Source organism: Hyla sarda, chromosome 4 (genome assembly GCF_029499605.1).
Source record: "Hyla sarda isolate aHylSar1 chromosome 4, aHylSar1.hap1, whole genome shotgun sequence".
Classification (NCBI taxonomy): Eukaryota; Metazoa; Chordata; class Amphibia; order Anura; family Hylidae; genus Hyla; species Hyla sarda.
The window spans coordinates 167793871-167809389 of NC_079192.1; the positions used below are offsets into that span (position 1 = coordinate 167793871).

The following is a 15519-nucleotide window of genomic DNA, read 5'->3' on the forward strand; positions in this document are numbered from 1 at the left end:
GTGTAAAAAGTGACCAAAAATACGCTATTTTGGAATCTTTTTGCGCATATGCCATTGACCGTGTGGTTTAACCCCTTAAGGACATAGGGCGTATCCATACGCCCCCGTTTCCAAGTCTTTAAGGACCGAGGGCGTATGGATACGCCCTGAGCATTTCCGGCCCCCGCCGCTAGCCGGAGGGGAGCCGGATGCCTGCTGAAATCGTTCAGCAGGCATCCCGGCATATCGCCCAGGGGGGTCTTTATGTCCCCCCATGTCGGCGATTGCCGCAGATCGCTGGACAATTCAGTCCAGCGATCTGCGGCGGATTCCGGGTCAATCGGGTCTCCAATTACAGCCATTGCCAGCAGGGTTGAGGTGGCCCTGTGCCACCTCATGATCGCCCTGATTCGTCGGCCGGTTTCCCATCCGACCAATCAGGGTGCCTGTTGCGGGTGTCACTCCCGCAACCCGCTCCGCCCCTCTTCCGGAGGACGTGAGCGGGCAGAAGACCCCGGGTGCTGGGGACCCCGATGTCCCTGTTGGGATCGGGGCCCCAGGAGCGACGGCGGCGGCGGCGAGGGACTGACATGTGCGGCATCGTGGAGCAGCAGCAGGAGGAGGAGGTGAGTGACAGCCTCCTGCTGTTGCTTAGTAACAGCTCCCAGCATGCAAAAGGGGCATGCTGGGAGCTGTAGTTATGCAACAGCAGGAGGCAGACCACCACAACTCCCAGCATGCCCATAAACTGCCCATGTAGTTTTGCAACAGCTGGAGGCACATTTTTCTATGGAAAAGTGTACCTTCAGCTGTTGTATAACTACAACTCCCAGCTTGCACAATCAGCTAAAGTGCATGCTGGGAGTTGTAGTGGTGCATCTGGTGGTTGCATAACTACAACTCCCAGCATGCCCGTTGGCTGTCGGTGACTGCTGAGAGTTGTAGTTTTGCAACAGCTGAAGGCACACTGAGTTAAGTAGCAAACCAGTGTGTCTCCAGCTGTTGCATAACTACAATCCCCAGCTTCCCCAGCCAAAGTAGTATGCCTCCGGCTGTTGCATATCTACAAGACCCAGCATGCCCTTCCGCTGTCCGTACATGCTGGGGGTTGTAGCTTTTGCAACAGTTGAAGGCACACTGGTTGCAAAACACTGAGTTTGTTACCAAACTCGGTGTTTCACAACCTGTGTGTCTCCAGCTGTTGCAAAACTACAACTCCCAGCATGCACTGATAGACCGTACATGCTGAGAGTTGTAGTTTTGCAACAGCTGGATGTTTCTCCCCCCCCCCCCCCAATGTGAACGTACAGGGTACACTCACATGGGCGGAGGATTACAGTAAGTATGCGTCTGCAAGTTTGAGCTGCGGCAAATTTTCTGCCGCAGCTCAACGTGCCAGCGAGAAACTACTGTGAACCCCCGCCCGTGCGACTGTACCCTAAAAACACTACACTACCACAAAATAAAATAAAAAGTAAAAAACACTACATATGCACATACCCCTACACAGGCCCCCTCCCCAATAAAAAACGTATGGTACGTCACTGTTTCCAAAACGGAGCCTCCAGCGGTTGCAAAACTACAACTCCCAGCATGCACTGATAGACCGTACATGCTGGGAGTTGTAGTTTTGCAACAGCTAGATGTCCTCCCCCCCCCCCCAATGTGAATGTACAGGGTACACTCACATGGGCGAAGGTTTACAGTAAGTATCCGGCTGCAAGTTTGAGCTGCGGCAAATTTTCTGCCGCAGCTCAAGCTGCCAGCGAGAAACTACTTTGAAACCCCGCCCATGTGACTGTACCCTAAAAACACTACACTACACTAACACAAAATAAAATAAAAAGTAAAAAACACTACATATACACATATCCCTACACAGCCCCCCTCCCCTCCCCAATAAAAATGAAAAACGTCTGGTACGCCACTGTTTCCAGAACGGAGCCTCCAGCTGTTGCAAAACAACTACTCCCAGTATTGCCAGATAGCCACTGACTGTCTAGGCATGCTGGGAGTTTTACAACAGCTGGAGGCACCCTGTTTGGGAATCACTGGCGTAGAATACCCCTATGTCCACCCCTATGCAAGTCCCTAATTTAGGCCTCAAATGCGCATGGCGCTCTCACTTTAGAGCCCTGTCGTATTTCAAGGCAACAGTTTAGGGCCACATATGGGGTATCGCCGTACTCGGGAGAAATTGTGTTACAAATTTTGGGGGGTATTTTCTGCTATTACCCTTTTTAAAAATGCAAATTTTTTGGGAAAACAAGCATTTTAGGTAAAAAAAAATAATTTTTTTTTTACATATACAAAAGTCATGAAACACCTGTAGGGTATTAAGGTTCACATTACCCCTTGTTACGTTCCCCGAGGGGTCTAGTTTCCAAAATGGTATGCCATGTGTTTTTTTTTTTTTTGCTGTTCTGGCACCATAGGGGCTTCCTAAATGCGGCATGCCCCCAGAGCAAAATTTGCTTTCAAAAAGCCAAATGTGACTCCTCTTCTGAGACCTGTAGTGCGCCAGCAGAGCAATTTTCACCCCCATATGGGGTGTTTTCTGAATTAGGAGAAATTGGGTTTCAAATTTTGGGGGGTGTTTTCTACTATTACCCTTTTTAAAAATGTAAAATTTTTGGGAAACCAAGCATTTTAGGTAAAAATTTTTTTTTTTTTTACATATGCAAAAGTCGTGAATCACCTGTAGGGTATTAGGGTTCACTTTACCCCTTGTTACGTTCCCTGAGGGGTCTAGTTTCCAAAATGGTATGCCATGTGTTTTTTTCTGCTGTCCTGGCACCATAGGGGCTTCCTAAATGTGACATGCCCCCCAAAAACCATTTGTCGCTCCTTCCCTTCTGAGCCCTCTACTGCGCCCACTGAACAATTAACATAGACATATGAGGTATGTGCTTACTCGAGAAATTGGGTTTCAAATACAAGTAAAAATTTTCTCCTTTTTACCCCTTGCAAAAATTCAAAAATTGGGTCTACAAGAACATGCGAGTGTAAAAAATGAAGATTTTGAATTTTCTCCTTCACTTTGCTGCTATTCCTGTGAAACACCTAAAGGGTTAATACACTTACTGAATGTCATTTTGAATACTTTGGGGGGTTTAGTTTTTATAATGGGGTCTTTTATGGGGTATTTCTATTATGAAGACTCTTCAAATCCACTTCAAAACTGAACTGGTCCCTGAAAAATAGTGAGTTTGAAAATTTTGTGAAAAATTTCAAAATTGCTGCTGACCGTTGAAGCCCTCTGGTGTCTTCCAAAAGTAAAAACTCATAAATTTTATGATGCAAACATATTGTATATGTGAACCCAAAATTTTTTTTTTATTTGGAATATCCATTTTCCTTACAAGCAGAGAGCTTCAAAGTTAGAAAAATGCTACATTTTCATTTTTTTCCTCAAATTTTGGGATTTTTCACAAAGTAATGCAAGTTACCATAAAATTTTACCACTAAGTTAAAGTAGAATATGTCACGAAAAAACAATCTCGGAATCAGAATGATAAGTAAAAGCATTCCAGAGTTATTAATGTTTAAAGTGACAGTGGTCAGATGTTCAAAAAAAGCTCTGGTCCTTAAGGTGAAAAAGGGCTCGGTCCTTAAGGGGTTAATTAACAATATATTTTTATAGTTTAGACATTTACGCACGCAGCGATACCACACGTTTATTTACAGTTTATTTTTTAAATAAGAAAAGGGGGGTAATTCAACTTTTATTAGGGGAGGGGTTAAATGATCTTAAAGGATAACTCCAGAATATAAAAATTGTCCTCCATACTGCCGGCAGAAAAAAAATAAAAATGTACATACCTTCCTCTGCTCCCCCGGTAACCGGCTCCGGTCTCCGCAGTATGACTCGCCGGCCACCGGCAACCAGGAAGAGGATCACGGCGGAGACCGGGGGCGGTTACAGGAGGTGCGAAGGACGGTATGTACATCTTTATTTTTTTACTGCCGGCAGTATGGAGGACAATTTTTATATTCTGGAGTTTTGTTTTTTTTTGCAATGTTATAGCCCCCATAGGGGACTATAACATGCATTACACCAATCACTGCTATGCCATAGCATAGCTCAGAGTTATCAATGCTTGACTGCTCCTGCCTGCATCTCAGGCAAGGAGCAGTCATTTGGCAATCAGACAAGGAGGAGGAAGGTAGGGACCTTCCTAGTGTCCATACAGCTGGTTGAGACTTTTTTTTCTGGCAGTTTTTGGATATCTGCCACTGCAGTTTTTGAGCCAAAGTCAGAAGTGGACTCATAAGGGAGGAGAAGTGTAAGTCCTTCCTTTATATGTCCTATTCCTTTTGAATACACTTCTGGATTTGGCACAAAAACTGCAGTGGCGATATTCCAAAAACTGCCAGGAAAAAACACAAGTGGAAACTTAGCCTCAGGAAATGATTACAAAGTACAATTGGTCCCCAAATCCCTCACGAGTGTGCAAATGAGGAAAAATAATAGCTATTGACAGGCAAGGAGGAAAAATTCACCCGGTTATAAAGGGGTTAACAAATCAAATTGCGGGACATTGGCACGCTGGTCAGATGAGGCATAGTCGCCTATACCGCTCTACCACATCTATTCATGGATGAGACTTTCATCCGGACATCCGCTCTGCCTCTCTCGGTAACATTTGAAATCCTATTTCGAATAATGCTGTCTCCGTGCGCCTCCCGCCCATCACCCCATGTACGGGACAACTGACTCAGACACCACTTCCCGCCATCTGAACGGCTCAGTACTTGGCTAAAAAAGCACTGACCACGTGGACGACACTGTCAGCATCACGTGAACACTCGTGGCCAATTAGCTCGGGAGGTTGGCCTTCGGCCCAGGATGCATTCTGGCTGTGGGCGGGGCCAGTTATATGTGACGTCACGGGATCCCCGTTCTGGGTTCGGTGCTTGTTCGGTGAGCTAGGTAACGGGTGGCGTGAGCAATGGAGCGTTTCCCTTCAACCCGGTAACTGCACCCAGTGATCCGTTTCCTGCTCCGTGTTTCTTCCGGTGCCCCGTGACGGAAACAACTGGCGGTGTCGAGTTTTGAGAAGTGCTTCCCGGACGGGGTTAATGCCAGTGTAAGCCGAGATCTTCAGGTGAGCGCTTAGCATAATATGGGGTGGTGGTGGCTGCATGCGGTGCCCTCACTGAGGCTGTAAATAACCCCACAAGCTGCTCTCCTGCCGGAGGTATAGACGCACGGTCAGGATAAACATTAACTGCCGCTAGCGTCCTGTCCTAGAGTGTATACGGCGCCGGCAATTGTGGAGGCTGCACTGTATATAATACATAGGGGTGTGTACTACAGCGACTGCCTTCCGGGCTGCTGACAGGAGGATGTGGGGCTACACTGAACACGTATGGATCTGCTGCCCTATTTCTTGGCTGATGGACATTGGAAGGGGTATTTCTTATTTCAGGTTCCCCTTATGCAGTAGATGGTGAGAGGGTAATTCTCAGTTTTTATTTATTTATAGTTAGGATCAGGTTGGGTGCTTTATAACCAGTGGTGGCTCTAGACTTTTTGAGGCCTTAGGCAAAAATAAATCTGAGGCCCCCTAAGCGCGGGGGGGGGGGGGGGGGGGGGGGGGGGGGGGGCGGCAGTTACTTCCTCCCGCCCCTGGAAGTCCGGAGAGAACGGGAGGCAGACCGGAGGATGTGGCGGTGGACGGGGGAGTGCTGGGGACCGGCCCCGGTACTTGCCTCGTCCCTGAAGACCCGGATTCCGGCTGCGGGGACGGCGGCGGTGGCGACAGGTGAGTTGATCTTCGGCAGCGCCGCGGGACCTTTGCAGCAGTCCAGACTGCTGTAAAGCTATCTGGACTGCTCCATCTGGTCCCCTTACACTACAACTCCCAGCATGCCCAGACAGCCCTTGGCGTCTGGGCATGCTGGGAGTTGCAGTTTTGCAACATCTGGAGGGCCACAGTTTGGAGACCACTGTGCCCTTCCAGATGTTGCAAAACTACACTACAGTTTTGGCATACTGGGAGTTGTAGTTTTGCAACATCTGGAAGGGCACAGATTGGGAACCACTGTATTAGTGGTCTGCAAACTGTAGTCCTCCAGATGTTGCAAAACTACAACTCCAAGCATGCTGGGAGTTGTAGTTCGGCAACATCCGGCTCTAAAGATGTTGCCGAACTACTACTTCCAGCATGCCTGAGAATGTTTGGGAGTAGTGGTTTTGCAACAACTGGAGGTACACTGGTTGGGAAACATTGTCTGTTTCCTAACTCAGTTTTTCCCAACCCGTGTGCCTCCAGCTGTTGCAAAACTATAACTACCAGCATGCACTGATACTGTGTGTGCTGGGAGTTGTAGTTTTGCAACAGCTGGAGGTTCTCTCCCCCCCCCCATGAATGTACAGGATACATTCACATGGGCAGGGGGCTTACAGTGAGTGAGTATCAGGTTGCAAGTTTGCGATGCTTCAAATTTTGCGCGGCAGCTCAAACTCGCAGCGGGAAACTCGCTGTAATCCCCCGCCCATGTGACTGTACCCTAAAAACACTACACTAACACAAAATAAAATAAAAAAGTTAAAAAAACACTACATATACACATACCCCTACACAGCCCCCCTCCCAATAAAAATGAAAAACGTCCGGTACACCACTGTTTCCAAAATGGAGCCTCCAGCTGTTGCAAAACAACAACTCCCAGTATTGCCGGACAGCCGTTGACTGTCCAAGCATGCTGGGAGTTTTGCAACAGCTGGAGGCACCCTGTTTGGGAATCACTGGCGTAGAATTCCCCTATGTCCACCCCTTTGCAAATCCCTAATTCAGGCCTCAAATGCACATTCGGAGCCCTGTCGTATTTCAGGGCAACAGCTTAGGGACACATATGGAGTATCGCCGTACTCGGGAGAAATTGCCTAACAAATTTTGGGGGGCTTTTTCTCCTTTCACCCCTTATGAAAAGGTGAAGTTGGGGTCTACACCAGCATGTTAAAATAATTTTTTTACGCTAACATGCTGGTGTTGCCCTATACTTTTCATTTTGACAAGAGGTAAAAGGGGGGAAAAAGCCCCCCAAAATTTGTAATGCAATTTCTCCCGACTACAGAGATACCCCATATGTGGGCGCAAAATGCTCTGGGGGCGCACAACAAGGCCCAGAAAGGAGAGTGCACCATGTACATTTGAGGTGATTTGCACAGGGGTGGCTGATTGTTACAGCGGTTTTGACAAACGGAAAAAAAAAAAACCACATGTGACCCCATTTCGGAAACTACATCCCTCACGGAATGTAATGAGGGGTGCAGTGAGAATTTACCCCCCCCACTGGTAATTGGGTCTACAAGAACATGCAAGTGTAAAAAAGGAAGATTGTGAATTTTCTCCTTCACTTTGCTGCTATTCCTGTGAAACACCTAAAGGGTTAAAACACTGACTGAATGTCATTTTGAATACTTTGGGGGGTGTAGTTTTTATAATGGGGTAATTTGTGGGGTATTTCTAAGATGAAGACCCTTCAAATCCACTTCAAACCTGAACTGGTCCCTGAAAAATAGTGAGTTTGAAAATTTAGTGAAAAATTGGAAAATTGCTGCTGAACTTTGAAGCCCTCTGGTGTCTTCCAAAAGTAAAAACACGTAAATTTTATGATGCAAACATAAAGTAGACATATTATATATGTGAATAAAAAAAAGTTATTTGGAATATCCATTTTCCTTACAAGCAGAGAGCTTCAAAGTTAGAAAAATGCAAAATTTTCAAATTTTTCATCAAATTTGGGGTTTTTTCACCAAGAAAGGATGCAAGTAACGCCGAAAATCTACCACCAAAATAAAGTAGAATATGTCACGAAAAAACAATCTCTGAATCAGAATAACTAAAAGCATTCCAGAGTTATTAATGTTTAAAGTGACAGTGGTCAGATGTGCAAAAAATGGCCGGGTCCTAAGTTGTAAAATGGCTGGGTCCTTAAGGGGTTAAAATTAACTGTATATATTGCATATTTTAAGGCAAACTTTTATTTATATATATATATATATATATATATATATATATATATATTAGCGTAACCTCGCTATTCACAGCTTAACAGCTGTATACTACAGAGGAAATTCTTTTCTTTTTGGATTTCTTTTGTCACAACCTTTTTAGGAAATGTCCAGAGCAGCATATGTTTACTATGGGGAATTTCTCCTGCTTTGGACAGTTCCTGACAGAGATGTCAGCAGAGAGCATGGTGGTCGTGACAGAAGAGAAATCCAAAAAGAAAAGAATTTCCTCTGTAGTATACAGCCGCTAATAAGTACTGGAAGGATTAAGATTTTTTTTTAATAGAATTTACAAATCTGTTTAACTTTCTAGCATCAGTTGATTTAAAATAGAAAAAAAAAAGTACCTGCCTTTCACCGCTCACTACATGATGGCACAGTTAGATATATAACTCTGACTGTGCCATCATATAGTGAAGCGGTGAAAGGCAGGTAAAAAATAGCAACTGGTCCATTCATAAGCCACACACTTTACCTTTTTTGCCCCCTGCTTGGGTGAGGCTAAGGCCTCTTAGATTTATTACAGAAATAGCACAGCAGCACAGAGTATTTCTGGAGGGAAACTGGGAGGAGGAGGGCGGGGTAAGTGAAACCTGCCGGCGTTTAGCGCCGGGCGTCGAGCAATACAAATTACACACCTGGTGCAAACCACAAACTTTCGTTCCACGGGCTGCAAATGGCCAGCGGGCCAGGAATTTGAGACCCCTGAACTACACAATTTAGGCGGCCGCGAGGTCCCTTTTAGCGCAAGGCCTTAGGCAGCCGCCTAAATCGCCTAATTAGAGAGCCGCCTCTGTTTATAATTAACCCCTTAAGGACCGGAGGTTTTTCCGTTTTTGCATTTTCGTTTTTTGCTCCTTGCCTTTAAAAAATCATAACTCTTTCAATTTTGCACCTAAAAATCCATATTATGGCTTATATTTTGCGCCACCAATTCTACTTTGTAATGACGTCAGTCATTGTGCCCAAAAATCTACGGTGAAACGGAAAAAAAAAATCATTGTGAGACAAAATTGAAAAAAAAAACGCCATTTTGTTAACCTTTGGGCTTCCGTTTCGGTAAAAATGACACCTGATATTAATTCTGTAGGTGCATACGGTTAAAATGATACCCTACTTGTATAGGTTTGATTTTGTCGTACTTCTGGAAAAAATCATAACTTCATGCAGGAAAATTAATGTTTAAAATTGTCATTTCTGACCCCTATAACTTTTTTTATTTTTCCGTGTATGGGGCGGTATGAGGGCTCATTTTTTGCGCCGTGATCTGTAGTTTTTAACGGTACCATTTTTGCATTGAGAGGACTTATTGATCGCTTTTTATTCATTTTTTCATGATATAAAAAGTGACCAAAAATGCACTATTTTGGACTTTGGAATTTTTCTGCGCGCAGGCCATTGACTGTGCGGTTTAATTAACAATATATATTTATAATTCGGACATTTCCGCACGCGGCGATACCATATATGTTTGTTTTTATTTACTGTTTTTTTTTTTTTATGGGAAAAGGGGGTGATGTTTTTTCACTTTTTTTTTCCACTTTTTTTTTTCACTTTTTTTTTGCAGTGTTATAGCCCCCATAGGGACCTATAACACTGCACACACTGATCTTCATCATTGATCACTGGTTTCTCATAGGAAACCAGTGATCGATGATTCTGCCGCATGACTGCTCATGCCTGGATCTCAGGCACTGAGCAGTCATTCGGCGATCGGACAGCGAGGAGGCAGGTAGGGGCCCTCCCGCTGTCCTGTAAGCTGTTCGGGATGCCGCGATTTCGCCGCGGCTATCCCGAACAGCCCACTGAGCTAACCGGAATGTTTTCAGTTTCACTTTAGACGCGGCGTTCAACTTTGAACGCCGCGTCTAAAGGGTTAATAGCGCGCGGCACAGCGATCAATGCCTCGCGCTATTAGCCACGGGTCCCGGCCGTTGTTAGAGGCCGGGCCCGACCCACTATGACGCGGGGCCACGCCGTGGCCCCGCGTTATAGATCGGGAGTGGACACATGACCTTCCAGTACATCATGTGTCCTTAAGGGGTTAAGATCCGGTCAGCTCATTCAAATTAATGGGATGCGGCAGGAATATGGCAGCAACTGATTTTTAAATTTCCACACCGGATCTCTGTAAGTAGGGAATAAGTTGTCTTTCAACGGTGACTGTATGCCCAAATTGTAGTTCCTCACAAAGGAATTGTGTAACCTCACGGACCAATCAGATCATGCTTTGGGGGTAGTATAAAATTTTTTAATTTTATTTGTATTATACAGATTTGTAAATTACTTCTATTTAAAAATCTGAATCCTTCCAGTACTTATCAGCTGCTGTATAGTACAGAGGAAGTTCTTTTCTCTTTGAATTTATTTTCTGTCTCACCACAGTGCTCTCTGCTGACACCTCTGTCCATGTCAGGAACTATCCAAAGCAGGAGCAAATCCCCATAGCAGCCCTGGACAATTCAGCAGAGTCAGCAGAGAGCACTGTGGCCAGACAGAAAATAAATGGAAAAAAAAAATTCCTGTCTAGCATACAGCAGCTAAGTACTGGAAGGATTAAGATTGTTCCACTGGAGTACCGAGTTAAATGTATAGTCAGATTAGTCTGTGAAATTTGCCTGTGTAACAGAAAATAAATCTACATCAGTGTACAAAGTACAATTCCCCCCCCCCCCCCCCCCTCCTGAATAAAGTAAAAATTTCTAATTTAGTAATAAAGTGCTGGAGTTGGTAGCAGTGAGGTCTTACTGTTTTGACATCTGAGACTTCCTGCTTTTTAGCTGGAAGAGATCACTGTGAGGGGTTAGACTATATTGCATGTAAACACTGGTTAGATCTTTACTGTCTTCACACCAATAATATATGAGAGCACCAAGGTTATAAGGATTCATGTAGTATTATTAAAAGGGAGGAAGAAGTGGTAAAACCTGTTACAGCTTTGTGTAGTGGGGATGCTGCATCCTGGCTGTGTAGCTGCAGTAAGAGACTCAGACTAACCCTTTACAAACAGATGTATCCTTTTTCTGGTCTGCATAATGCACTTGAAAATATAGCTACCTAGCTGATAACTAACCCCTTGGCGACGTGTCGTATGTATTGTCAACAATTTATCGATTAATTGGCAACTAAATAGTTGTCAATTATTTTCATTATCAACCAGTTGGTCAGCCAATTTCTAAAATTCACATACACAGATATATAAATAATATGCAGTGCAGCCTTTTTAATGAGGAGGGGACCCCACACACACACCATCTTCTGCTTCCTGCGGCTTCTGTCTGCAACTATCGTGAGTCCCGTTTGTTAGGCACTGTGATAAAGGGCAGATGCGCATGCATTAGTTGCAGAGAGTAGAAGATTGTGTGCTGGCCCCCTCTTCACTAAATAGGCTGCAGGGGGGGGGGGGGGGCACGTAGGATGGACAACCAGGGAATGTGCTGCATCTCATATCCGGCCACGGGTAAGAAATAGAGGGAGATATATCCCTTACAAGGAAACAAAGAAAATTTAATTTCAAATAATTATTCTCCTCTGAAGGCATTCTTTCTCCCATGTAGAACTGCGTCCTCCGGGAGGGGGAGACGGGGGGGCGTGGCTTGTCTCCCGTGCAGACCTGTGTCCTCTGCTCTGCCTTCTCTCTACCTAGCTCTGAGTTACAGCACTGTGTCATCGCTGTAAGTGTAATGCCACCTTCTCTCTTGTCAATGAAAACGTACTCTTCTTATCCCCGAGGGATCTGATCAGCTCCTGGTTTCCTTTGTATGGTGTCCATTTTATGAATTCACTCGTCGGCTGTAACTCCGTCCTCCGTCAGGTGAAACTGTGTCCCGCCTCCTCCCTCACCAGTCGCTGTCATCCTTCAGCTACAACTCCATCCTCTCTCATCCAAAACGCTGCCATGCCTCAGACGATTCTCCCTCAGACACAACTTCCTGCCGCATAGTAGAGCCGACCTGCACAGCATGTATAGCAGAGTCCAAACTGTGAAACCTGCATGTGTACTATAGACACTACATGTGCTACAGAGTCTGTATAGCAGAGCCGACATTGAATAGCATGTACAGCAGAACCCGTTAACAGCCCTGGCGGTGCAGTGGTAAGTATGGCTTCTTCCACGCAGCCTCCTCGCAGGAGTACTGATCTTTTCAGATCCCTCCTCCTGCCGTTCCGGTAGAAAGCAAGGTGGCGCAGCGATTCCTTCTCCAGTCTTCTGGGTAGCATAGCGGAAGTCCGGTAACGACGGAGCGCATCAAAAGGCATCCATGGCGACCTATGGCCGTGTGCTCACAGAGGGGGCTCGGCGTGGCACGAGTGCCTTAGGTGTTTCACAGGAATAGCAGCAAAGTGAAGGAGAGAATTCAGAATCTAAATTTTTTACTCCCGTGTTCTTGTAGACCCAGTTTTTGAATGTTTACAGGGGGTAAAAGGAGAAAAATCACCTTTAAAATTTGTAACCCAATTTCTCTAGAGTAAGGAAATACCTCATATGTGGATGTCAAGTGCTCTGTGGGTGCACTAGAGGATCAGAAGGGAAGGAGCGACAATGGGATTTTGGAGAGTGAGTTCTTCTGAAATGGTTTTTGTTTTTTTTGTCACATTAAGGAAGCCCCTTTGGGGCCAGAACAGCACAAAAAAAAAACACATGGCATACTATTTTGGAATTACACCCCTCAAGGCACGTAACAAGGGGTACAGTAAGCATTAACACCTCTCAGGTGTTTGATGACTTTCCATAAAGTCTGATGTGTAAATGAATAATTTTTTACTAAAATGCAGTTTTCTCCCAAATTTTAAATTTAAATTGTAAATTCTCACTGTGCCCCTTATTCAAATCTGGGAGGGGTATAGTTTCCAAAATGGGTTCACATGTGTGGGGGTTTCTGCTGTACTGGCACTATGCTATTTCTTAATCGGGAGAATATGGGCTTCAAATTTTGGGGTCCATTTTATCTTATTACCCCTTGTGAAAAAGAAAAATTTGGGGTAACACCATCATTATAGTGTTAAAAATCCAATTTTCCATTTTTTTTTTCTAACTTCAACGCAAAGTCGTCAAATACCTGTGAGGTGTTAAGGTTCACCATACCCCTTGTAACGTTCCTTGAGAGGTGTAGTTTCCAAAATAGTATGCCATGTGGGGGTTATTTTGCGGTTCTGGCATCATGGGGGCTTCCTAAATGCAACATGGCTCCCAAAAGCCATGACAGCAAAATTCGTTTTAAAAAATTCCACAGTTGCTCTTTCCCTCTTGAGCCATGTTTTGAGCCCACAGAGCACTTAATGTCAACATATGAGGTATTTACGTACTCAAGAGAAATTGGGCTACAAATTTTGGTGGGCTTTTTCTCCATTTACCACTTTTAAAAATGAAAAAAAGGGGCTACAAGAACATGTTAGTGTAAAAAATGTAATTTAGATTTTTCTCCTCCACTTTGCTGCTATTTTTGTGAAACACCTAAAGGGTTAACAAACTTTCTGAAAGTCATTTTGAATACTTTGAGAGGTTGAGTTTCTGTAATGGGGTCATTTATGGGGTGTCTCTCACAGAAAGGCCCCTCAAATCCACTTCAAACTAAACTGATCCCTGAAAAATTCTGATTTTGAAATTTTCGTGAAATTTTTTTAAATTGCTTCTATACTTTGAAGCCCTCTGTCATCAAACAGTAAAAACATGTCAACTTTCTGATGCCAACATAAAGTTGACATATTTTATTTGTGAATCAATGTAAAATGTATTTGTAATATCCATTTTCCTTACAAGCAGAGAGCTTCAAAGTTAGAAAAATGCTAAATTTTCAGGAAATTTGGGGGATTTTTCACCAAGAAAGGATGCAAGTAATGATGAAAATTTACCACTGTGTTAAAGTAGAATATGGCACGAAAAAACTCTCAGAATCAGAATAATCGGTAAAAGCATTCCAGAGTTATTAATGCATAAAGTGATAGTGGTCAGATGTGCAAAAAAGGGTTGTTAAAGGGGTACTCCGGTGCTTACACATCTTATCCCCTATCCAAAGGATAGGGGAAAAGATGCCGGATCGCGGGAGTCCCGCAGCTAGGGAAGCCCGCGATCATACACGCGGCACCCCGCTATCGTGCCCCCTCCTGTAGGCTTGCATTGAGGGGCGGAGCATGATGTCATACGGGGGCAGGGGTGCGACGTCACACGCCGCCGGCCCTGCGGTCGACCTTAATCAGACCCGGAGCGAACACGCTCCGGGGACTGATTACAAACTGGGTGCCGCATGCAAGATCACAGGGGTCCCCAGCTGCGGGACTCCCGCGATCAGCCATCTTATCCCCTATCCTTTGGATAGAGGATAAGATGTGTAAGCACCGGAGTACCCCTTTAAGGTAAAAAAAGGCTGAGTCCTCAAGGGGTTAAGGAACAGGGCACATTCTACCACAGCTATTTCCTCTTCGTAGGAAGAATGGGGGAGATTTATCAAAACCTGTTCCGAGGAAAAGTTGCCCATAGCAACCAATCAGATCGCTTTTTTCATTTTTCAGAGGCCTTTTTCAAAAATGAAAAAAAAACAAAACAATATGGTTGCTATGGGCAACTTTCCTACGGACAGGTTTTGATAAATCTCCCCCAATGTGTCTACTTTTTTGTTGTGCAAATCTGTAAACTGCTATTTGGAAAAATTGACATTTTCCAAGCACTATAGACTTGACATTATGGCAAGTGAAGACATGGCATATAGACATAAAGTCCAAGGTGCTGTGGTCCCTCCCTAAACTATTCATTTCATTTTTTCATGGTGCTGTCGTGGAGATGAGCGGAGAAACAGTGAATTATACTCATTGATAATTCGATTTCTGGGAAGTCTCCACGACAACTCCCATACATGCCACCCTTTTGGTCCTTTGGTGATGGGTTATTTTTGTAGTTTACACTTTCTTTGCTTCTCTGTGTTCTTTAGAAATACACTTGAAGGAGAGGAAAGAGAGGACCTTTTAACCTCTGTTTTCCCTGTCCAGTAAGGCAAAAGGCAATCTCAGGGTGTGGTCGCGTAGATGGAGTACAATTCACCGTAAATTGGGTGTCATTGTTGTTCTATGGACCTACAGAATAATGTGCAATTTTTACAGAAAAATGCACTGCTCATAAATGGAAGCCCTCAAAACATACAAAACTGTGTTTTACTTTTTCCCTCTTTAGCCCCGCAAATAATTTATTTTTGTTTCACTATAGATTTGGTGGTAAAATAAGTCATGTCCTAACAAAGTATGATTGGTTGTGAAACAAAAAAAGTCCTCACATGGTTCTGTAAGTGAAATATTTAAAGTGATATGACTATTAAAGCATGGGAGGAAAATTGTGCAAAAATAAACTCCCTGCATCCTTAAGGGGTTAATTATTTTAGGTTATAGTTTGCTGAATGTGACGTTTAAAAATCCTCACAACTTAGGTTACAACAAAGAACCTCACAGCTTAGGTTACAAATTCTGACCTTTATCTCAACCCACTGGGAGTGTGAAGCCTCTTTTGCTTATATGACCCTGTGCTATTA

General features: G+C 44.3%; 1 protein-coding gene across 2 annotated transcripts in view; it reads left to right on the forward strand.

Moving 5' to 3' along the window:
• Positions 1–4781: 4781 nt before the first annotated feature.
• Positions 4782–15519, forward strand: part of CLK3 (CDC like kinase 3) — a 69849-nt gene continuing 59111 nt past the window's right edge. For both annotated transcript variants that reach the window (XM_056572669.1, XM_056572671.1), the window contains exon 1: positions 4782–5087. The gene's annotated coding sequence lies outside the window, so the exon portion shown is untranslated. The remainder of the gene's footprint in view (positions 5088–15519) is intronic.